This window comes from Chlorocebus sabaeus, chromosome 1 (genome assembly GCF_047675955.1).
Source record: "Chlorocebus sabaeus isolate Y175 chromosome 1, mChlSab1.0.hap1, whole genome shotgun sequence".
Lineage (NCBI taxonomy): Eukaryota > Metazoa > Chordata > Mammalia > Primates > Cercopithecidae > Chlorocebus > Chlorocebus sabaeus.
Genome location: NC_132904.1, coordinates 112,347,975 through 112,371,003, shown reverse-complemented (window position 1 = coordinate 112,371,003; position 23,029 = coordinate 112,347,975). Strand labels below are relative to the sequence as shown.

General features: G+C 44.0%; 1 long non-coding RNA gene across 1 annotated transcript; it reads left to right on the top strand.

Annotated features, from left to right (window-relative positions):
• Positions 1 to 1,562: 1,562 nt before the first annotated feature.
• Positions 1,563 to 17,070, top strand: LOC119626570 (uncharacterized). The gene is made up of 3 exons (XR_005242720.2): positions 1,563 to 2,062; positions 6,122 to 6,204; positions 16,345 to 17,070. It is a non-coding gene; the product is annotated as an uncharacterized lncRNA (long non-coding RNA).
• The last annotated feature ends 5,959 nt before the right edge of the window (positions 17,071 to 23,029 follow it).

The following is a 23,029-nucleotide window of genomic DNA, read 5'->3' as shown; positions in this document are numbered from 1 at the left end:
TGGTGGCATTTGCTAAGTTAGAAAATGGAAGTACCACCCAGTCTGGGGGATCCCATAGGCACCCAAGAGTGCACCAAGCCACTAGGACTGAGTTCACCTGAGAGTCCCACCCTGCTCGGAATATGCAGACTTGGTGTCCTGTCCCTTTAAAGCACTCCATGACTGGAAGTGCCACAGCCCACATGGAATGGGCCCAGCCAACAACTCTCAAGGAGCCCCAGCAATGAATGATGAGCATCTCCCCTGAACCCATCTCCCTATGCCCGGTGTTTAAAGTGAATTGAAACAAATATCTGATAAGTGAATAAACCTGTAAATGGAATCAAAAACCTTATGAACTTGAAGGAGAAATAGGAGTCCCAGGTCTGTTAAGTCTAAATTGCAAAAATCTGATCAACTCCCTGACAGTTTCTGCCAGTGCCTTTTGAAGAGGAAGAAAAGGGGTGAGCAGAGAAATTGGGCAGAGGAGGGGGAAGAGCGAGGGGTAGGGGAGGCAGGCATGACTCAGTAATGAAGCTATCACCAGGAGTCCCCAGTGTTCCTTAGCTGGACTAATAAATGGATGACAATAGGAGTTCCTTGCAAGTCTGTCTGCTCCTATGTATCTGCCCAGGGGACACCTTTAGAGAATGAGAGATTTGCATAAAATGGGGCCAAAGTCTCCTTTTGGGCCTTTCTGGACAAGGAGCTGAGGAAGAACTGTGGCATCCTGGAATCAGCTATTGGGCCTAGATGAGTTCAGCTGCTAGGATGGAGTCCATCTGGTTGGGTAGCTGGAGCTGGCGGCAGGGAGGTCACATTCAGGATGCACTCAAGGGCTCTCGATTTGGCCTCTGCCACTTTTTGTTCTGTTGGGCAAATTACTTCCTGCAGTGGTTTTAAACATGGCCACAGACTTCTTTAACACTCATCCTAGTGAGAGGTGGTGGTGGTGGGTCTGTGTCCTCTTCTCTTGAATCTAGGTGGCTTTGTGACTCCACTAATACAGAATAGTGGCATTGATGCTGTCTGACTTTTCAGGCTGGGCTGGAAAAGGTTGTGCAACTTCTACCTGAGTTTCTTGGGACACTGTCGTTGGGGGAAAACAGGCCCTATTTAGGACATCCAATTGCCCGGAGAGTGCCATGCTGGAGAGGTGTTCCTGTTCAAGGCCATGCCCCACTGAGCTCCCGGCCGGTGGCCAACATCAACGGCCAGCTGTGGGAATGAACCTCGTGAGCCACCGAGTCTCCCCTAGCCTTTAGATGACTGCAGTTCCAGCCCGTGTGTGACTGCAGCAGCTAAGTCACAACTGCCTAATCAAACTCTCCCCAAATTTCTGACCTGCAAAATTACAAACACTGTAAAATTATTGTTTAAAGCTGCTAATTCAGGAGTAACTTGTCAATAGCAACCAAAACACGCCCCTTCTTGGGTTTCAGTTTTTTTCCTGAACCATGAAGGGTTACACTAGATAATTTTTAAAACCGTATTTTGAAAGTTTTAAATAGTAGATGAACTTTTTTCAGTTGTTTTTATTGTAGTAAAATATACATAAAATTTACCATCTTAAACATTTTTAAGTGTACAGTTCAGTGGTATGAATATATTCACAATGTTGTGTAACCATCATCACCATCCATCTCCATAACTCATTTCATCCTGCAAAACTGAAACTCTGTACACATTAAACAATAACTCTCCCTTCCCCTTTCTCCTCCAGCCCCGACATCCACTATTCTACTTTCTGCCTCTATGATTTAGACTACAGGTATCTCGTATAAGTGAAATCATACAATGTTTGCCTTTTGGGGCTGGTTTATTTCACTCAGCATGATGCTTTCATGGTTCATCCAGGTTGTAGTAAGTACCAGGATTTCCTTCCTTTTTAAGACTGGATAATATTTCATTGTATGATATACCACATTTTGCTTATCCATTCATTTGTTGATAGACACTTTTGTTTCTTCTGTGTTTTAGCTATTGTGCATTAATGCTGGTATGAACAGGAGTGTACAATGGAAAGAACCCGCTTCCAATTATGTTGAATAGATACCCTGAAGTGGAATTGCTGGTTTGCATGGTAATTTTATTTTTAATTTTCTGAGAAACCACCACACTGTTTTTCACAGTGGCTGCCCCATTTTGCATTCCTGGTACCAGTATATGAGGATTCCAGTTCTCCACACCCTCACCAACACTTGCTCTCTCTCTCTCTCTCTCTCTCTCTCTCTCTATATATATATATATATATATATATATTTTTTTTTTTTTTACAATAGCCGTGATAATGGATATGAAGAGGTGTCCCATTGTTGCTTTGATTCACATTTCTCTAATGATTAGTGATGTTGGACATCTTTTCAAAGCATTTTTTTTTTTAAAGGAGTTCAAATGCATGAAAGGATAACGGAAATTAAACAATTTTCTTCCCTATTCTTGAGTTCTTCTCACCACTGAGAGGTAACTAACAACATATGACTGATTCTTCCAGAAATGTTTGATGTGATTACAACATAATTATATCTTTATAAAATTACACATAGAATTATATCATAGTTAATTTTTGTAATTTCCTTTTTTCACTTACTAATACAGATTGGAGATATTTCCATACCAGTATACATAGGTCTACTTCATTCTTAATGTCTGCATAATTCCATGGCATGGCTGGGTCAACATTTACTTCTCTAGTCACTGTTGACTTTTCAGTTGCTTCTAGGTTGTTTGGTTGGTATTTTTTGCTGTTGTAATACTACATTGACTATTATTGTGCACTAGTTTATGCTTTTGTAGGTCAAATTCCTAGAAGTACAGTTTCTGGGTCAAAGGATATATGCATTTACAATTTTGATAATTATTGCCAAATTTGTCTTTTAAAGAGGTGGTACACATTTATACCTTCACAGTGAGGGAGCTAGTATCCTACTACCTTTATTATCTTTCAGGTTTTGTCAATCTGCTGGAAGAAAATAGTGTTCTGTTTTCAAGTTTTCATTTCTTTAATTGTGAAGTTGAGCATTTTTGTATGCACTTTGATGATTTTTTATACAAAATTTCAATCATATGCAAAAGTAGAGAGACTATATCATGAACTCCCGTAAGTAGATCACTCCAAATCAACAGTCATTACGGGTTTACCACTTGTTTCAGGATTGATGATTTTTAATTTCTATTTTTCTTTGAATAGCTAATTTATATCCTTTGCCAATTCTATAGGGCTGTTCATATTTTGTTTTTTTAAAAAATGATTTGTAAGAGCTTTTCTTATAACAAATTAACTTTTTACCATTATATGTTACAAATATTTTTCCTATTAAACTTGTGTTTTGGTATTATTTTCTTTTGGTATACAAACAATTTTACTTTTTATATCAAATTTATCAATCTTTTAAAAAGATTTGTAGTTTTGTGTTTTCAATGATCTTCTCTACTCCAGGAATATAAAATAAAATAATAAAATACATCATCTGTATTTTCTTTCAGGATGTCATATTTTACATTAAAATCATTGGTGTATTTGGATTTTATTTTTGGTATAAGGAGTGAGATAGGGATCTAATTTTACTTTTTACATATGGTTAGACTACTGCTATCCAATAGAAATATGATGTAAGGCACACATATAATTTAAAATTTTCTATTAGCCGCATTAAAAAAGTAAAAAGAAACAGGCAGAAGTAATTTTAAGATATATTATTTAACCCACTATATGCAAAATATCATGTCAACACGTTATCTATGTACAAATTATTAATGAGCTATTTTACATTTTTTCATACCAACTCTTCAAAATAGAGTGTATATTTTGGACTGGTGGCATTTCAAGTGCACAGCAGCCACATATGGCCAGTGGTTACTGTACTAGACAGCACAGAATTAGACAATTCCCCCAAATAATGCTGATCGAGTCCTTTTTCTCCATTGATCTGAAATGCCACCTCTATCATAGGCTAAATTATGTTTTATGTTTAGGCCTATTTCTGGTTTCTATTTTTTCCATTGAGCTGTCTCTCCCTTCCCACGCCAATAATGGACTATTTTAACTATGATGGTTTTAAACTATTTTTAATACCATGTGGAGCAGTTTCTTTCTCTTATTTTTGTTTAGGGTTTCTGTGGCTCTTCCAGTTTAGTCCTTTCTCTAGATAGGCATTAATATCTAACGTTAGATATTATCTAATACTATAATATAGATACTGTACTATAGATACTATCTATACTATTGTCTATATACTAAACTATAGTATGATATATGATACAATAATATAGTTATTAATATTTAGTATCTATACTATCTACTATGCTAATTAGTATAAACTATTAGTAGGTACTATACTAGTGTTTATTAGTAACTATATTATGGTATCATATATCCTACTATAGTATAGATAGTAAACCAACCAACCAACCAATGTAGAAGCAACTGAAATAATGTCAGGCATTAATATCCAAAAATATATTAGTTTGAACAGCGAACAAACTATATTATGGGCATTGATACGGGGATTGCAATAAATTCGGAGCCCAGGTGATTAATAAGGGTCCTTCCACTCTAAATCTCAGTGGCTGCACTTTGCTGCCAGCAGATGGAATGTGGGGGCTGGAAACAGTCCCATCCTGTGTGACTAGTGTGCTGGGCTCATCTGTGCTGTGTGTGGCACGCGTGTCCCCACCAACCGCAAGACTTTCCGGCAGGTCCTCAATCTCCCATGTGTGGTGTGAGATGTGTGTTTAGAAATTATCCAGTGGTGATGGTTTAGAAAGTCCGACACTAGAACTGTTTTGCCGCTGGCTGGGAAGAGGAACTTGGGCTGCTTTCTGGAGGTAATTGTCTTGGAAGATGAAAAACTGAGGAGATGTGGGTAGGGAAGGAAAAAGGAGTGACAGGCTACGATTGGAGGAGAAGGAGTGGATAGGTGAGAAAAATCAGGGAGAAGGGAAGGAAAGGGGGAAGGTGAAGGATTGGAAGGAGAGGGAGGAAAGGAGGTGGGAAGAGGTAGAGGGTGGGGAGGTTTTCAGGACAGTAAGCTGGAAGAGATGGGGGCTGGGGGTACCCCGGGAAGGAAGAGAGAGCAGTCACTGGAGAGAAAAATGCTCAGTCTCCGGAGAGCACTGACAGGCAGGCTAGGGAGGTCTAGAGCGCCGACCCGTTCTCAGCGCCAGCACCTCTTTTCAAGGCAGCCTCATGGCCATGATGGATCAGTCGACAGTAGGAACAAGGGCTCTGATCTACAGGAGGCTGCAATGTCCCTAAGAGACAGGGTTAATGGTATGGGGCAGCGTGAGCACAGGCATGATTATCAGAATCCATTGTGCCTGGGGAGCTGGGCCAGGAGCTCAGAGCAAAGGCTGGCAATTCCCAGCTTTCAACAATGTCCATGGCTAGGGTATAGAGATTCTTGAGACTTGACTTGAATCTTGACTGAACTGGGTGTGAGGGAAATAAGGATGAGGGATGGTGAAGTTGCACGAACACTGAGGAATAAGAGAGGAAGGACTCATCCAAGATGCTGGGTCCCTAGATGCCACTTGAGGCAAATGTCTTAGTGGTTGAAGGCACTGGGCTTCTTTCAGGAGGAGGGGAATGGCCTCACCCTCAAATAACCCTCTTGACTTTCAGAGTCACCTCTCTTGTTATGACTCTCACACCAAAGCGGGGAGTAAGGAAGGAGCGGCAGATTACCTGCCAGTGGCACCCAGGGAAGCTGAGGCCCAGAGGTACAATCCCACTTGTCCGTGACCACCCAGGGGGCTGGTGGCAGGCCCTCTCCCATCACGGCTGAATGCCCTTGCCAGGTATTTCTTGTCCTCGCTCTGTCTGGAGAAGCAGAAAAAAGGAATGTCAGGCGTTGACTCAAGAGTCACTGGATTTTCAAGGAGTCAGAGGGTCACAGTGAGTCGGAAACAAAAGGGGAAAAAAAAACCCACCTTCACAGCTGCCAGGATGCACAGCCTGTCTCCCTAGACTGCTTGCTCCTCATCACAACAGCGACAAAATGCTATTTTCCTTTCAGTGGTGTGCACAGGTGCCAATCCAAATGAATATTATTCACACACTTCAGTCCAAACACTGTGAAGTCTTCAAAGGTTGATTAAACCTCTGACATTGTTGCTTTACTTCCCCTGCACTCCCCGCCAGGTGAAGACCTCCCTCCTGTGACCTCAGCCCTCCTCCTTCCCTGTGCTTCTCCACACCGCCTGCCTTCACACACAGGAATCCAGGTATCCTAGGAGAGGGTATGTCCAGTCTCCTTGGGAGGGGAAAGGGGAATGGTGGGGAGCTTGGCTTGGACTTTGGTTTGCTGAGGACTCAGGGAACAGGGCACAGTGAAGTCACTTTGCGTGTGATGGGGGCCAGTGGCAGGGGCACTTAGGGGTGGGAAAAGTGAGGGATTTGACTTTGATTACCCAGCAAAAATCCATTTCCTGCTAGTAATGACTGGCTGGTGCATATTGGAAATCACAGCCTCCCTGCTCTACTCTCCCCGCATCATTAGTCCCCAGTGGAGCAATGTCTCATTGGAAATCACACCTGGTGAAATGAGGCATGATGTGAAACTCTATGGACCTGCCTTCCCTGGGTAGCCTAATGGCGGCAACTCAGAGGCACCCAACACCGCCCAGGGTCCCTTGATAAGCCAGGAGATTCAGTCATGCTGTGGCATTCTTCAACTTTCCTTCATCTTATCTGTCATCGAGGCAGGCTGTGTACAAAATCTTAAAGCAGTCTGTACCACCTGCAATGCTTCACATAGTGCCTGGTGTCCAGAAGCACCCCACAGTTAAGCTAGCACAGGAGAATGACAACTTCAAAGATCAAGGGGCCCAATGGTCATGGAGTCTAAGCAGTATTTGTTTTGTTTGGCCCAGCATCCATTTCCCTTTCTTTTGGTAACAGCATCCCAGGTTTCCTTGAAGAACTACCCCTTTTCCATTCCAGTCCAGAGGTTTGGGTGGGATTCTCTGCATCCTTCGCCCCACCCTCAGGGGTAGGCATGTGACCAAACACTGGCCATTCAGCATTTGACCCTAGGGACTAATGCAAGACTGCTATAGAAAGCCAAGTGCAATGCTGGGACTACTGATGGGAAAGAGGTGTGCTTTTCACCTGGAGCTGCTAAGGTGATTAGATGTAAGCCCAGGGTTACAGAGGACGATCTTGCCAGCACACAAAGTGACCACTTCAGTGGCTAATGTAAGACGAAAGAAAATGGGGACATATGTACAATCACATGATTTACAACAAATATTCCACCATCCTTCAGGAGAGGAAGAGTTGCACTTTTTAATTGATGGTGTGGGTTAATTGGATATTCATACAGAAAAAAATGAACCTTGATCTCTATCTGACATCATTCCCAAAAATTAATGCATGAAGGATCATAGATCTAAATGTGAAAGCTAAAACAATTAAATTTATAGAAGAAAACAAGGGAGAACATATTCCTGACTTTGGAGTCATCTGAGTTTTCTTCAATAGGATATACATGAATATGTACACACACAACAGTAAACACAAAATAAATGTTAAGTTGGACTTTAGTCAATTAAGGGCTTCTTTTCATAAAACTACACCATTAAGAGAGAGAAGAAGCAAGCTACAGATTAGGACGAGATATTTTTAACTTATGTATCAGACAAAGGACTGTAATATTCAGAATATATGAAGAACTCCTAGAAATCAGTAAGCAAAAGATATAAAGTCCAATTTAAAAATGCTAATGGGAGTATAAATAGTGATCACTGCTTCAGAAAACTCTTTGAAAGTTCCACAAAGGCTAAACATACATAGGCTCTGTTTTTCAGCAACTCTACTCCTAGGTACCCAACAGAAATCAGTGGTTTTCTTGACCCAAAGACATGCACATAGCAACTTTGCTCATAAGAGCCAAAATTGAAAACAGTCTATGTGTTTATGAACAATAATTTGTGGTATGTGCATATAGTGGAATGGTACACAGCAATGAAAAGAACAAACATCAGAGGCACACATTTCACAATCATGATTTTGACTGAGCAAAGTCAGCCATATAAGAATACTACCTTATGATCCCATTTATATGAAACCAGGGACAGGAAAGACTAAACAATGGTGACAGGAGTTAGCATAGTGGCTACCCTTAAGCAGTTGTTGTCTATGGTGAGGCAAAGAGAAACCTTATGGGATGTTGGAAATTCTGTAGCTTGATGTGGGTAGTAATTTTTTGTGTAGAAATTCATTGAAATGTACACTTAAGATCTGTACATTTTGCTGTGTGTAAGTTATGCTCCAATTTTAAAAAAGGATAGTGAAGAGAGGGAAGGTGATTGATCTTGAGAATATATCATCTGAGCACCTGGATCCAGCCATACCTGAAGACAAACACTCCTGGACCCTTTAAGAGATCCCTTAATAGCCAATTAGTTCTCATCTCTTTTTTTGTATGAGTCAGCTTGTGCTGAGTTTCTCTCACTTGCTGGTAAAGTTGTCCTCAAAACTACCATCTCGCTGCTTCTAGGCCAGAGCTTTCCTCCTTCAGCAGTCAGTTCCCTTGTGGAGTCTCAGATACCTTTGATCATAGTCTCTGGTCCTCATTTGATTGATGTTTGTGTTATGACTGCCATGGGGACAGGGATTGTTTCTGTTTTTCTCACCACCATATCTCTAGTGTCAAGGCCACCAGGAGGATATGTAGAGTCCTGGGCACATTTTTTTTTCCCCCTGTGGGACCTCTGTCTATATAAGCAATTTGAGTGAGGAAGCCAGAACCATCCTAGTGGCAATATTTCATGGAACCCCATGGAAGAAATACTGTCAGTCAGAGGGAGCAATGTACTCACCAGTCCAGTCTCCTAGAATTGCTTCAGAGCATCTGGTCAACTGTGTGTGTGTGTGGAGGGTGGGGGCTGGGGGGTGGGGAGAGGAGTGGGGTTGGGTGTGTGTGGGGGGAAGAGGTAGGAAGAAACAGGAACAGGGCTCACATAGGGCTCAGGAGTCCCTACCTGGTCAGCACTGGCAGCATCAATAGGTACCAGGCACCAGAGAAGGGCCTGGAAAATTACCAGGAATGTGCTTCGAAGCATGAAGCCCTGAGGTGAGGGTCCCTTTCACCCAAGTCTAAGGCTCAGACCGCCTGGAGCTGTGTAGTGTTTGGCACCTCAGAAGTACTCAATTCATGCCTGTTTGGAGGAATGAGTAAATGAAAGGTTTCACCAGGATTATATAACACATGGTAAGTGGTCAATGATGTAGGGTAGTTGTATTACTATTCCTGAGAGGCAGGAACCCTCCTTGCTCCCATGTCCCCCAGAGCAAAGGAGTTGGGCAACAGGGTCTTGTGACTGTGGCTTGAGTGCGTCAGCATCTCACAGGGTCAGGTTTGGGAATAGTCCCTATTGTGGCCCTGTCATAGAGGACAGGTTCCCAAGGAGGAACAAAGGGGCCTGAAAATCAGGCCAGGGAGAAAAAGACCATTTGGGGATTATTTAGCACTTATTAATTGGTCACCTCGTTAGCAGCCCATCTGCAGTCTGACTCCAGCAAGTGAGTGGGTGAAAGGGAGGGGCCGCCTTGACCAAGACTGGCTTCACAGATTCAATAATAAGGACAGAGCAATTACCGGAACTTCTAGAGCCAATTCCCGTTAGGAGCATGCCAGGCCGGGCTTTGTCCTACGGAGAAGAGGAAAAGGTCAGTGTGCTCTGTAGGAGAAGAAAAAAAGAGCCCTTCACAGGGAAAGAGCCTGCCCGAGGGAGGGAGACAAAGAAAAGGAGGGCTCTGTGGAGGTGAAAAACTAAAGAAAGAATGACATTTGGAAGTTTCTCAGAATGAGGAGAGGAGAATAATGAAATAAAAATTACAAGGGAGAAGGCACCAGTGAACAAACCAGGAGAGACCAAGGGAAAGGGCGCTGGAGGATCACTACTGCCCTGGAAAACAGCTGGCGGAGGCAGCCCGGCAGGGGCTTGTAACCAAGCTAATCACTACCTGCTTGGCCTCAGTTTCTCCATCTATAAATCGAGGGGCCATGTAGAATGGGTACCCACTGGACCTCTGGTCCTGTCCTGTTCTGGTGTGTAGAGGAGAGGAAGGTGAGGCTCAAAGGCACTGCTAGGAATGCTAATTTGCTCCAGCCCATTTGACATGGTCTGGGGCATAAATAGTGCTGCTTCCCAAATGTTCCCCACATGTCCCAGCCCCCTCATACTAAGGTGGAGCCATGGAACTAAGTCTTGTCCATGAGCAGCTCATGTCATTTCTAGGCTGAAGCATACAAGAGCCAACAAATGGCCCTCCAGCTGTCTTCTCTTGGCCATAGTAAATTCCAAAGCCTGGATCCCTGAGTGACCAAGTGGAGCAGACGCCTCTGCTGACCTATACGGACATGTATCATTAATGGAAATAGGCCTTTGCTGTTTGTAAGACACTGAGATTTGGGCTTGTTCTGAAGAGAAACAGGTGAGGGTCTTGAGCCACCCTATTTGCAGAGGACAAGTGGCTGAAGTATGGACTTGATGAGTGGCGGTCAAAGGCTGGACAATGTGTCTGAAACAAGCATGGTCTCCCCAGAGCCTGGCTGTCTATGCAGTTACTGGGAGTCCCTCTGCTTCCCTGACATCTACCTATAGTTGTTGGACAAACCCCCATTCACTGAGATGAAAGGATGTCTCTCTCCTTGATTGACTGGAAACTGAGGAACTGAAAGAGACACAGCCATCTTTGTGAGATCTGCTTGTGGATCAGCCCTCTAGGCCTGAGCCCATGGGATGGGGGAAGAGAGGAGTCTTTCCAAATCCAGGCATAAGTCACATCTAAGGATCTTTCTTTCATAGTGTGTGGTCTGCTCGACCAGAGCTAGACCTGAAGGGGATACATGGAAATCATAAAACCAGCATTCTCCCTTCCTCAGTGCTTCAGAATGTCATGGGCGGGGGGTCCTTGATTGGTTGCAATGATTTTCTCCGCACATCTTGGCCACCCCATGAAGCCAAAGTGCAAGATTAGGCTTCCATGTACTCACCCTCCCCTTCCCTGGGAAGAAGCAAGACATCAACAACAGTAAACTCAGGGCCTGTGCAGACAGGCACTGGCTTTAGTTTTTGTGGGGAGGAAGTTTCTCCTACCTCCCCTCTGACTTTGCTTCACAAGCCATTTGTCATTGCTTCCCAGGGCACTAGGAATGGAAGTGAGTGGGTGTGGGGGATGGGAGGGCATTTCTGCAGGACAACAGGAGCGGTGACTGCAGCGTGGAGCCCAGCACACTCTCTTCTTCACCCTAGCTTTCCTGCTGGCATTGCCATATCCCTCCGTCTGTTTCTTTCCGAACCAACTAAGTCTTTCCCTGGGCTCTGAGCATGGATCCAGGATCCTTTGCTTCTTTTTTGCCTCACTCCCCTCCACCCTCATCACCCACAGCAGTGGGTATTCATTATTTAAACAACCCATGCCTCTGAAGTCTTATTTATCCAACATCTTTCCACAGCATATGTCAAAATTTATGGTAAGAGCATTCATCCCATAATAAACATTTGGCTTTGCTGGTCTACCAGCGGCAGGGCTAATTAGGGAGAGGGATTCCCTTGTTATCTGAAGGGAGGTCAGATACAGCAATTAGCATTGTTGCACAGCTTTAATTGTGACTTGGAGGCTAGGCCCTTTGGTGCCAGGTGGGGTGGAGAAATTGGCAGGGAGGAAAGGGGAGCCTTCCCCGGCAAGTTCTGGGAAGCCACAGCTATGCTATGAAAGGCAGCTCAGCTAGTTGGTTTCCTGGACTCCTAAGTCTCTGTATGCAATCTGAGCTCCCTGCAGGCTTTTCACCTTCCAAGCAGGGCCCGACCATGGAATATTCTCCCACCGACCTCTGTCTCCCCAGCCATCTCTGTGAGCATTCAAGAGGACGCTTCCACTTGAAAATCCTGTCATTATCTCAAACTCAGAATATCCAAACTAAATGGACACATCCAGGAATCAGAACCGTAGGATTTGAGAAGAAGCTTAAAGATCATTGGGTTCATCATTCACCGCTTCTTCTGGATGTCTCTAGGTCAGGCAGTTGTTCAGCTTTGGTGGGTCACTCTCTGGACCCCTTTCCCTGGGGAGGAAAGAGATAAGTGCTCTGGTTTGGGCTGGGATTCTCTAGGAGCAAGGGCTGGACATGGGCCTGGCTAGGCTGATTGCTGGATACTGGGTGTGCCATCCCACAATGCAATGCAAATTTAAAGGCAGAGAGGTCCAAGAGGCAGGTGCAAGGAAATAGGCAGAGAGCCAGGCTCAGCTCTGAAGCAGAAGGGGATAAGATGGAACAGGCAAGAGCAATGGGGGTCAAGAAGACTGCCATTCAGGGGTCCCCAAAACCACTCTTAGCTTTCATAATTCACCAGAAGTACTCATGGAATTCAGCAAAACTGTTAGACTCACAGCTACAGTTTATTAGCAAAAGGTTACAGGTGAAAATCAGCAATGGAAAAAGGTGCAGAGGCATAGTCCAGTAGAACTCCAGGTGTGGGCTTCCGTTATCCTCTCCCAGTGGAGTCAGCAGACAGCTCCTAATTCCCTCAGAAATGATGTTGGCAACACACACAAAGTGTTGCCAACCAGGGAAGCTCAACTGAGCCTTGGTGTCCAGTTTTTATCAGGGGTTGCTCATGTAGGCATGGAGCTCCTGCATGACTTACCTCAATCTCCTGCCCTTCCAGAAGTCAATCTGAGACTGAGACCAAGGACCTCAGGTAAAAACGAAGGTGCTCTTACTGGGCAGATATTCCAAGGGCTGAGAGGCTAATTCTCAGGAGCTTGGCAAGGGCCGAACTTCTCTGTGCAAGGTGAATCCCTACACTCCCTGGGAAGCTATCAGAGGGAGGAGGCAAGGCCACGTTGGAAGAGTGGGCTCCAAGTGGCACAGAGGTCTAGGCCTGCCCCAGGAGCAACCCCCTGCCTCTCCACCCCAATTGCCTTGGGGATGGGTCAAAGAGACACCAGCATCAAGTACAGAGGAGTGCTTCTCCACCTGGGAATGGGCTGGTCTCTGAAGAGGAAGTCTGAGGGAGGAGGCTGTTTACACAACACCAGGGTGAGGAGTGAGAGGATGAGGAGCATGAGGCCATCAGATACGCACTCCCAGGGTCTGAACTTTGTTGTTGAGGGGCAGCAATTATGGTGAGGGGCAGCAATTACGGTGAGGTGGGGTTTAAAGCTTGTGTTTTGCACTTACCAGCTTTGTCACTTGGGGCATGTTACACAGCCTCCTGGAGACTCATTTTTTCCACCTGTAAAATGGGGATGGTAACAGTTCCTGTGTAACCAGGCTGCAGTGAGGGTTGCATAAGGTGAACATGAGATAAATGGTAGCTGTCTTTATCCTCACCATTAATACCTTTCCATGAGGCCAAGTGCTTCTTGAGATATTCTTGGCCTCTGTAGAGTTCTTTCTCATATCGAGATGAAAACTGCTTTTATACAACTTTCTGTTACACTGTTCTGGCCCTCCTTCCTGATCTTCCATTTCTGTCAGTGGTATCACCATTTTTGTTCTCCGGGACCACCAGTTCTTTATTCTTTCATTTATTCCTTCACTCATTCATTCAATACATGTTTATTGATATTTTTGTCTATTGATATTGATATCGTGCTTAACGCTGGGTATAGAAGAGAAAATAAGATATTCCTAACTCTCAAAGGACTCATGGTTAAGTGAGATAGCAAACAACTGCATAAAATAAGCAGTTAAAATGTTTTGGTTGGCAAGTGCATTGAGTACTTGGGGCATAAAGGAGGCAGTGATCTGTTTTATCTGCTCCTTCCCCTCCCTAAGGCACCTTCACACTTGTCTTTATTCCCCCCATGAGATAACTTCCAAATTTTCTCTTTCTTTTTTATTCTTGTTGCTATGGGTTCAAGAATTGTAAATGAATTGATTCTCAGGTTGGAACTCACAATAACTGCTAGTGATATCCTAGAGGATTCCAACGCTGCATTTTGGCCAGTGAGACCAGATAAGACGGTCTATCAGAAAAGAATTAGAAAGCTGTGATCATGGAGAATACATTCTGGTGTCCTATAGCATTGTAGAATGACTAGAGTTAACAATAATACATAGTTCCAGATAGCTAAATGGAGGATATTAAGTGATCCCAACACAAATAAATGCTAAATGTCTGAGATGATGATATGCTAATTACCCTGATCTGATCACTATACATCATGTGTATTGAAACATTGCTGTGTACCCCATGAATATGTACAATTATTATTTGTCCATTAAAAAATAAAATTAAAGAAAAAAAGCTGTAATCATGATACAATTCAGCCTTCTGCCATTTGTGCACACCCAAGGCTCAGATTAGGCAGACACCCCGGCTACATACAAGCCCCCTAAAGTGCTACCCACTTGCATGCCCCCACTCCCTGTTAAGCACCACACCTACTTCATGACTCACCACCTCATCTCAAGCACACCCCATGACTCACAGTGGTCTCTCCCTTCCTGGAATAATGCCCACAGCAGGACTCGCTGCCTCACGTCTGCTGTGTTGTCTTCATTTTGGATAATATTTTCGTTGGGTAGGACTTACCCATTTTATATCATTGGTGTCTCTTTCACCCATTCCCACCCCCAGCCTAGTGTAGGTCTGGGCTCCTGATGGGTGCTGACTGATTGATAGATAGCCATTCCAGGTGATTGTGAAGGCCTCTGCCTCCACCACACCTTCCATGTTGGAAATGCCTTGGCTACGTTGCCTCCAGATAAGGCACTTGCCTTAGTATCTCTGAAGGGACAATATGATGTTAAGAAGAAAATGCCTATTCTCCATCTCTCCGTTGCTTGCACTCAGTCCTTTGTTGCTGCAACGTCTCTCTGCTACCTCCCTCCACATAACCTGAGAAAAAATGTCCAAGTGGATCTGGGAGCACTCCTAGCCTGCATGGTGCTCACTCTGTCAAGGCTGCCTTCATAGAGATGACAGCTCAGAAAAGAGTGGGGAGGGAAGTGTGGGGGCTCCTGCAGGGAGATGGGAACTCCATGGAGAAGCCAATATTCCACATATGTGACCTTCCATAATGCAAACATAGGAGGATGGGAAGGTTTCCTGGGACAGGACAGTGCAGCCCGTGGGGAGCTGATCCTAGTGAGAGGGGCTGTGGCTCTCCACTCCTTATGAAAGCAGGAAGGGATGAAGATGACTGGGAGGGCCTAACTATTAAAATCTGGAACTAAGGTGCTCAGAACAGTGACAAAGTGAATCCAAAAGTTTTGGAAGCTATCCTTCAGCAAATGTTTACTAAGCAGGGTTCAAGGAGGCATAAGAGAACTGCTGTTAAAAATCATCCATGCACCCATCCATCATTCATTTCTTCAGTAACACGTTCTGAACGGCTACCATGAGCCAAGAAAGGTGTTAGGCACCAGCACCACGAAGAGAAATACCATAGAGTCCTTGTTGAGGAGGCTGAGGGTCCATCAGGGATTCTGAAGCACAGGAGACAGGCAGGGAAGGAAGGAATGAACTTGGAGAGATTAACTGGAAGCAGGCAACCAAGTGCTTGGAATAGTAAGCTGGAGAATGTGGTCTTAGTTGCAGCTGGGGAGGCCCTGAGGCATTTAAGTGAGGGAAGGAAGGGTATGTTTAGAAAGGCTACAGTGGCAACAGCATGGTGGATTGCTTGCAAGGGAGCAAGCTGAAGTCAGGAAAGTCAACAAGAAGAGAGGAGGAGTCTAAAAGATTTGAAGTTAGAATTTATTTGAGGAATATATACAAAGCTATCTGCAAGAAACTGTGAGCACTGAAGGAAACCACTCGGTTTCAGCATGGTATGGAAGCAAGACAAACTAGCAAAGAAGAATTGTGATCCCAAATGCCAGATGAAAGGAGGAGAAAATGCACTCACCTACTGTGAAAATTCACTTACATTGAGGCACAGGAGAGAAAAGTGATACTAACACCAGCTTTGAGGTCAGATAGAAAATAACTTGACACTAGTTATGCAGATTTGACACACCAGTTGACCTCTCTAAGACTCAGTTTCTTTGTCTTTAAAATGGGTTCAAACTGTTTTGAGGATGAAATGAAGTCGTGTGTGTAACACTTAGCATAATGCCTAGAGTGAAGTAAGTTCTCAATAAAAGTCAATTGTATTTATTGTTAGGAATTAGTTGACAACAACATTTATTGTCATGGAGTGTCCTTTTTCTCAGAAGGCTGGAGAAGGAAAAGGGGAGTAGAGGGCCTTGTAAACAGCCTGGCTAATTGTGGGTTAGCCTGCTTGGCAGTCATAAGATAGTATTCATATTTTGGAGCTGAGCACGGCTAAATAGGGAAGCAACTCCTGAAGAATTAAGACACAACTGTGGAGTCTGACCTGGGTGCCTTTGTTTTGTGTTGCAGATTTTTCTGTCTCGACTTCTCTGAGAGAAGATTGCAGTGTCTCCTGGCACACCAGGGGGAATGTAGCAGAACAGGAGGAGTGAACTTCAGTACTGTAATCAGGCTGGTACTCTTAACACCAGCTTTGCACCTTGGTGGCAGCATAAGCACTTTAGTTAGAGTCCCAAGTTAGACTCTAGTTAGATGTCTCAGCCATCCCCCCTCTCTCTCTCACATGGTGGCTGTCTTTATTGAGGGGTTAGGGAAATTCTCCTAAGAAATATAAAGCCCTTCTGGGGTCACCTTCTAAAAACCATCCAGAAGTGGGTGAGCCTATCCTTGGGACTTCTTTCTTCACTCAGTTGGCTCCTGCTCCTTCAAGAATTTTTGGGGACAGGATGAAAGAAGGCTCCGGGTTTACCCACCACAACTTTGTAACCTCGCTTTTGCCATAATGGTCTCCTTATGCCTCCACTATGAAATGACCAGGACTCTTATGTTTTTTTCTCCTCTCATTTCTCCTTTTTTCTCTTCAGTATAATCTCTCTTTATTGAGAACTTACTGTATGCTAGGAACTATGCTATATACCCATACTACATCTCATTTAATTCTTACATATCCCTGTGAAAGAGGTAGTCATATGAATACCATTTTATATGTGAGAAAACCAAGGCATAGAATAGTTAAACAAATTGTCCGGGATCTTCTAGTTAAACACTGGCAGAGTCAAGATTTAGGCTCAGGTCTTTTTGATGCCCAGACATATATACTTTACCTTTAAAAGTGTGGCTCATGGATGCTTGGAGTTTCCTAGGTCCTTTACAGGGTTCTGTGAGATCAAAACCATTTTCATGATGCTATTTGCCTTTTTCACTGTGTTGACATTTACACTGAAGGCACACCGTCAATGATGGGTAAAACTGTAGGCTGCTTAGCCCAAATCAAGGCTGTGGCACCAAACTGTAATACTGAACATTATATTTTTTACTAGAACGTACTTGCAGAATAAAAAAAAATCACTCTTACTCAAGAGTGTCCTGATGTGGCAGTAAAAATATTAATTTTCTTAAATGTTGACCTTTGAGTACATGCCTATTTAATATTCTGTGTAATAAAATGGGAAGTATGCAAAAACAATTTGTGCTCAATATGTTCGCCTTGAGGAAAAGTACACGTGCATTTGAGTTGCAAGCTGAACTAGCCACTTTCTTAATAAAATACCCGTTTACTTGAAAGAATGAGTGACAATTTATGACTAACCAGACTTCAGTATTTGGAAAATATTTTCTTACAGATGAACAAAGTGAGACTGTCATTTCAAGGAAAATGACTGACAGTATTTGTTACCATAGATAAGACTGAAGTTTTTAAGCATATTAGAATTTGTGAAAATTTGTATTCATATTGTATCAGTCATGGTCTAGTCAGGAGAGAAAAACCACCTTGCATTTAAATAGGGAAAGTTTAGCATAAACAATGAACTATTTGTAAGAACAAAAGAGAATTCTAAAGAGTACCCTAAGACTAAGGGAGAGTTCCAATAAAGGAAGAAATTTGGGTAGGGGCTGGGAATTAGACTTCATTGGAGTTGGTATCATGGTAGCCCCCTGCATGACGGGAAGCTACTCTGGGCCAAAGCCCATCCACAGTCAGTAGGCCAGGCCTGGCAGACGGGAAACTGCTTGTGATGGTCAATGGAATTTGCTGGAAGCTGTCATGGAGGCTGGTGAACATGCTGGGAAGCCCAGCTGTGGCACACACAGCGTTTACCAAGAAGCCCTTCTGTGGTCCTAAGAGGCTGCCCCCAGGGAGGAGCTGCAATGGTGGGTGAACTTTCCATAAAGCCACTCTCCATGGTGCCAAGGAAAGCTGGTAATGGGGAGATGCCAACTCCAATGAACATGACATTACTTAGTATCCCATGCACTGCTGGGTACCATGCACCAAGGAGCAAGCTGAGAAGATCACTGGAAGCAGGAAGAAAAGCCTTTCCTCCTCCAGTGTTCTTCCAGTGCTGTCTACTGACAAAAGTTCCAATTGGCCAGTAAGAAACATTCCAGTATTACAAGCAGGAATGAAGGTAGCCTTGGAGCTAAGCAGCAATAATTTGATGGCTGGCATAGCCCACCCTTTTGTTTACACAACTTCTGCACACACTTGAACTTCTGTTTGACACTGAAACAACTGTCTTTCTACCTAATGAGTTATAGCTATCCTTTGAACTAGTGAAATGCTCATCCTTTTCCTAAACAGATGTATAGTCTCAAGAGTTACTGTATCCATTGCTGGGTATATTAACATCTCCTTAAATTTAGCCATGGTACTACTAAATAACACCTAAACAGAACATTGTAAAGTTAATCTTCAACAACTTGTGTGTAAAATGATGATGAGGGGCCTGGCAGCCTGGCACCTCTTCCAAGGTGGTTTCCCTTGGTTTCCCAGAAGAAGGCTTCCCAGGGAGCTCTCCTACACGGTGTAGCATTTCTTTATGGGCAGTCTTACAGGAGGCACCTTCCTGGGGAGTTCCACAGGTTCCCTAGCTGGCTTACCAGTTAGCTCAACGACATTTCTGAAGAAGGCTTCCCTGTAAGTTTCATTAGGTGTCCCGGCAGGGATTTCCCGTTTTCCAGTTCCTGTTTCCCAGCCTCAGCTCATTGACTATGGTCCAGCTTGGATCCAGGCAACCCAGAGAACTTCTCTGCCTTCCTGCAGGCTATAATCGCACCTTCTCCAACGAGGTCTGAATCCCAGTGGCCCTTGCACTGGTAACTTCCAAATAGTTAAAGACTTTTCTGACGCAATCTGAGGTGATATGGACAAATGTGGATTTCCAATATTGCATTGTGAAATGTGTCAACATTTGCAAGATCTGCATAACTCCGTGAACCAATATTTCCAGATGATCAATCCATGCCGCAAAATTCCATTTCACGTGTAAGATAGATCAATGGATTTTAATGTAACATTATACGACAAGGGTTCTCATTCCAAGCTGTAACCTTTAAGAAAGCACCATTTTTTGAGTTTTGATGTAATTTCCATAAATATCCACAATTATCAGAAAAGATTATTAAGCTATTCCTCCCCTTTCCAAATACTTATCTGTGTTAGGCTGTATTTTTTTCATATGCTTCAACAAAACAGCCTATCACAACAGGGTGTGTTCAGAAGCAGGTACGTGAATCTAGCTGGTTTCTATTAAGGCTGCCAATAAAGAGATTTGTGAATATAAAAAAAGGCCACTGTTCTTACCAATTTTGTTTTGGAAAATTAAAAACTCTTGTATATATTCACGTATAATAGATATGTTATTTTTAAATGGATTAATAAATATTTTATAATTTTCTCTGTCTCTCAGGCTGGAGTGCAGTGGTATGATCTGGGCTTACTGCAACCTCCATCTCCAGGGTTCAAGTGATTCTCCTGCCTCAACCTCCTGAGTAGCGGGGATTACAGGTGTCTGCCACCACACCCGGCTAATTTTTGTGTTTTTAGAAGAGGCAGGGTTTCATCATGTTGCCCAGGCTGGTCTCAAACTCCTGGCCTCAAGTGATCTGCCCACCTTGGCCTCCTAAAGTGCCAGGATTACAGGGGTAAGCACCACACCCAGCCACTTTTCTCAGTTTCAATATCCAGTACGTTAAATATCAATAGACAAAACCTACACAAACATGAGGTCTTGGGGCCTCAATGTGAAGAAGTTCTGAGACTTAAGATTCCCGGGAGCTGCTGTTCTGGACTAGAGTAACTTTCCTTCCAAAAGTGAGGCCTGTGAGCTTGATTGAGTGTGGACAGCAGCTAAGGGCTGTGGCACATCAGCCACAGGGGTGCCTCTGCATTTGGGGCTTGAAAACTCAAAGATATTTGCATCCAGATGCCTAGAGAAGCTTCAACTCCCATCTCATTTTTACAGCACTGCACGTGCTCCCTGGCCTTTTGCCTTCTTTGATGTCATTACCTGCCTGAGCCTTTGCTGAACCTGAGTGCCGGTGATGGAGAAGTGCCTTTTGTTTTGAAGAAGCCTGCCCTGAGAGAGAGATATCATTGACTTTGTAAGAAGGGGCTTGGGTTGGATTTGGGGAGCCATTCGAAGGACACCCTGCATGAGCACTGGGACAAGCTGCTGCTCTGGGCAACATTTCTCCCCCTTGCCACTCTGGGCTGCCCATCTATCGAACAGAGCCTGCTGCTGCTTCTCTGTTCCCCCGTCTCTCTTAAATTGTACGGTTTTCACTTCCTCTGGTGGAGTGGAGTATCTCTGTATCTTGTCTGATTTCTTCATGCTAGACGTTGGACAGGAGGCACACGTGAAATGAATAAAGACTGGTCACCCAGAGCTTTCAGGGAGGTGCTCACTACCCTGAGATGCCAGGAGCTCCCGAGAAGAGTGGATAGGTCTGAGAATGAACTCTCTGAATTGGAAATAAAGTACAGCAGCAGGCTGGCTTGTTATATCCAGGGGCAGGAGTGGCCCTAGGGAGGGTGCTTCCTGACTTTGGTGTAACTGTTTGAAACATGCCTTGTTGAGCAATGTTGGAGATGCTCACAGTCTGGCTCTCAGGACTGGGAAGACATAATAGAATCACTGAAATCTCCCAAGATTGTGCAGACCAGGTAGGTCAGGGTCTTTTCTACTCATCTGAGGCTCTTTAAGGGCAAGAGCCACCTGGAAAAAGAGGTATAGGGAAGTGCATCCAAGCATCTGCAAGAGGGTGTCCTACTCAAACGATAAGGAGGAAGCAGTTTCGTGCACCCATACATTACTCAAACAACAGATGCCCTTCAATGTCTGGTGGGAAATGTCACTAAGAGGAGCCCTACTCTGTGCCTTCTGTCCCAGGTCCCAAGTTCCTTGTGAGCTCTGCCTCTGTGCCCCAGGGGAGGCTTCAGGCTGACCAACTCAGCAGAGAGGTGAAAAGAAGAGGGAAGCCTCCTCAGTCACCTCTGAGATAAAAAGAAGAAAGAAAAAAATAAAAGAGAGGGGGAGAAGGAGAGAGAAAAGGAAAAAAATCAAAGACTAATCCTAAAAATTCTCCTTTAATCTTAGAGCTTCCAGACCTAGTTTCTCTTTCATCTAGGACTTCGAAGTTATCTAGTTATTTTATGGGTAGTGAAACCACAAGGCGAAGAGAGGGTGGTGGGGGGGAGATTAAATTAATGAGCAGGTAAGCAGGTTTATTATTTCGTCTGATCCTTCCTTCCTTCCTGCTAATTTCTCTGAGCCAATTTGGGAGGCAGAGCCTATCATGTTAACTCAGAGACAGAGTATTGTATCCATGTTCTTTCTGAAGTCATTTATCTGAAGGATATTAAAGATCCAATTTACATAGACATTATGGCATTGTGAGGAGGGTGTGTGCATGTGCGCAAATGAAAGCGAGCGAGCGAGTGAGAGAGAGAGAGATCGCGCGCGCTAAGGTATCCATCCAAGTGGGCCCGTGTTTGTGTACATACTCAACCTCCAATGAGTGCCATCTCTCATGAGGCTCTCAGAGAAGTTTGCAATCACTCAGCAAGTTAGTTCAAGAAGTCATTGGGCCTTGACAGAAATCAGGCTCCAGGCAACGGCGGAAATGTTTATTAAATTTGTGCTTCAACCCTCAGGCTCCTGCATTTCCTTATCGTTGCTCCTAGGTTCATAGTAGAGGAAATAGGGCCCTCTTGAGCTTAATATCTGCTTAATTAAATGCCTGATCGTATTGACCCAGCCCATGCATGTGCCTGTGTAATGAGGCACGGGGTAGGATAGATGCAGAAAAGAGGTCAGTTTCCCAGGTTAACCTTCAGCTCCCAGGTTAACCCAATCCAGTAAACAGAGAGCCCTCGATTCCCCACAAGAAAACTGGGTGACCTGGGACATTCTATGTAATCTGACAGCTGGGCTGTCATTTTAATCCCTCATGAAACATAGATAAAAAACACCTATTCTTCCTATGATTCTTCTTTGTTAAAAGCACGGAATGAAGAGATATGCATAATAGCACACTACAGAGAATTTAGCAAGAATGAGGGGATATGAAGCAGGTATAGTGGTTTGTTGTGAAGATTCTTTCAGCAATAGCCAATGTCCCTTTGCTGATGTTGGGCTAACCAAGGAGCCTTGTGATGGATAATCTGGCCTCCTAAGCAGACTTTCTCACCAGCCCATGCCAATGGCTAGTGCCAGCGGTCCTGTAAGGGATGCTGCCATTGTGAATGAGTGTGCTGTCATTCACCTCCAATGCTTCCATTCATTTATTGTGTATTAGTCTGTTTTCACGCTGCTAATAAAGACCTACCTGAGTCTGGGTCATTTATAAAGAAAAGAGATTTAATTGACTCACAGATGCACATGGCTGAGGAGGCTTCACAATCATGGTGGAAGACGGATGAGGAGAAAAATCATGTCTTACGTGGCAGAAGGCAAGAGAGCTTGTGTAGGGGAACTCCCATTTATAAAACCATCAGATCTCATGAGACTTACTCACTACCATGAGAACAGTAAGGGGGAAACGGCCCCATCATTCAATTATCTCCACCTGGCCCTGCCCTTGACATGTGGGGATTGTTACAATTCAAGGTGAAATTTGGGTGAGGACTCAGCCAAACCATACCACATTAGTTCTTCCATTGTTCAACTGCCATTCATTGATGATCCGATACAATTGTTCATAGCCTTGACTTTACTTTAGATCACCTGTGAAGTTATAACACTCATGCCTG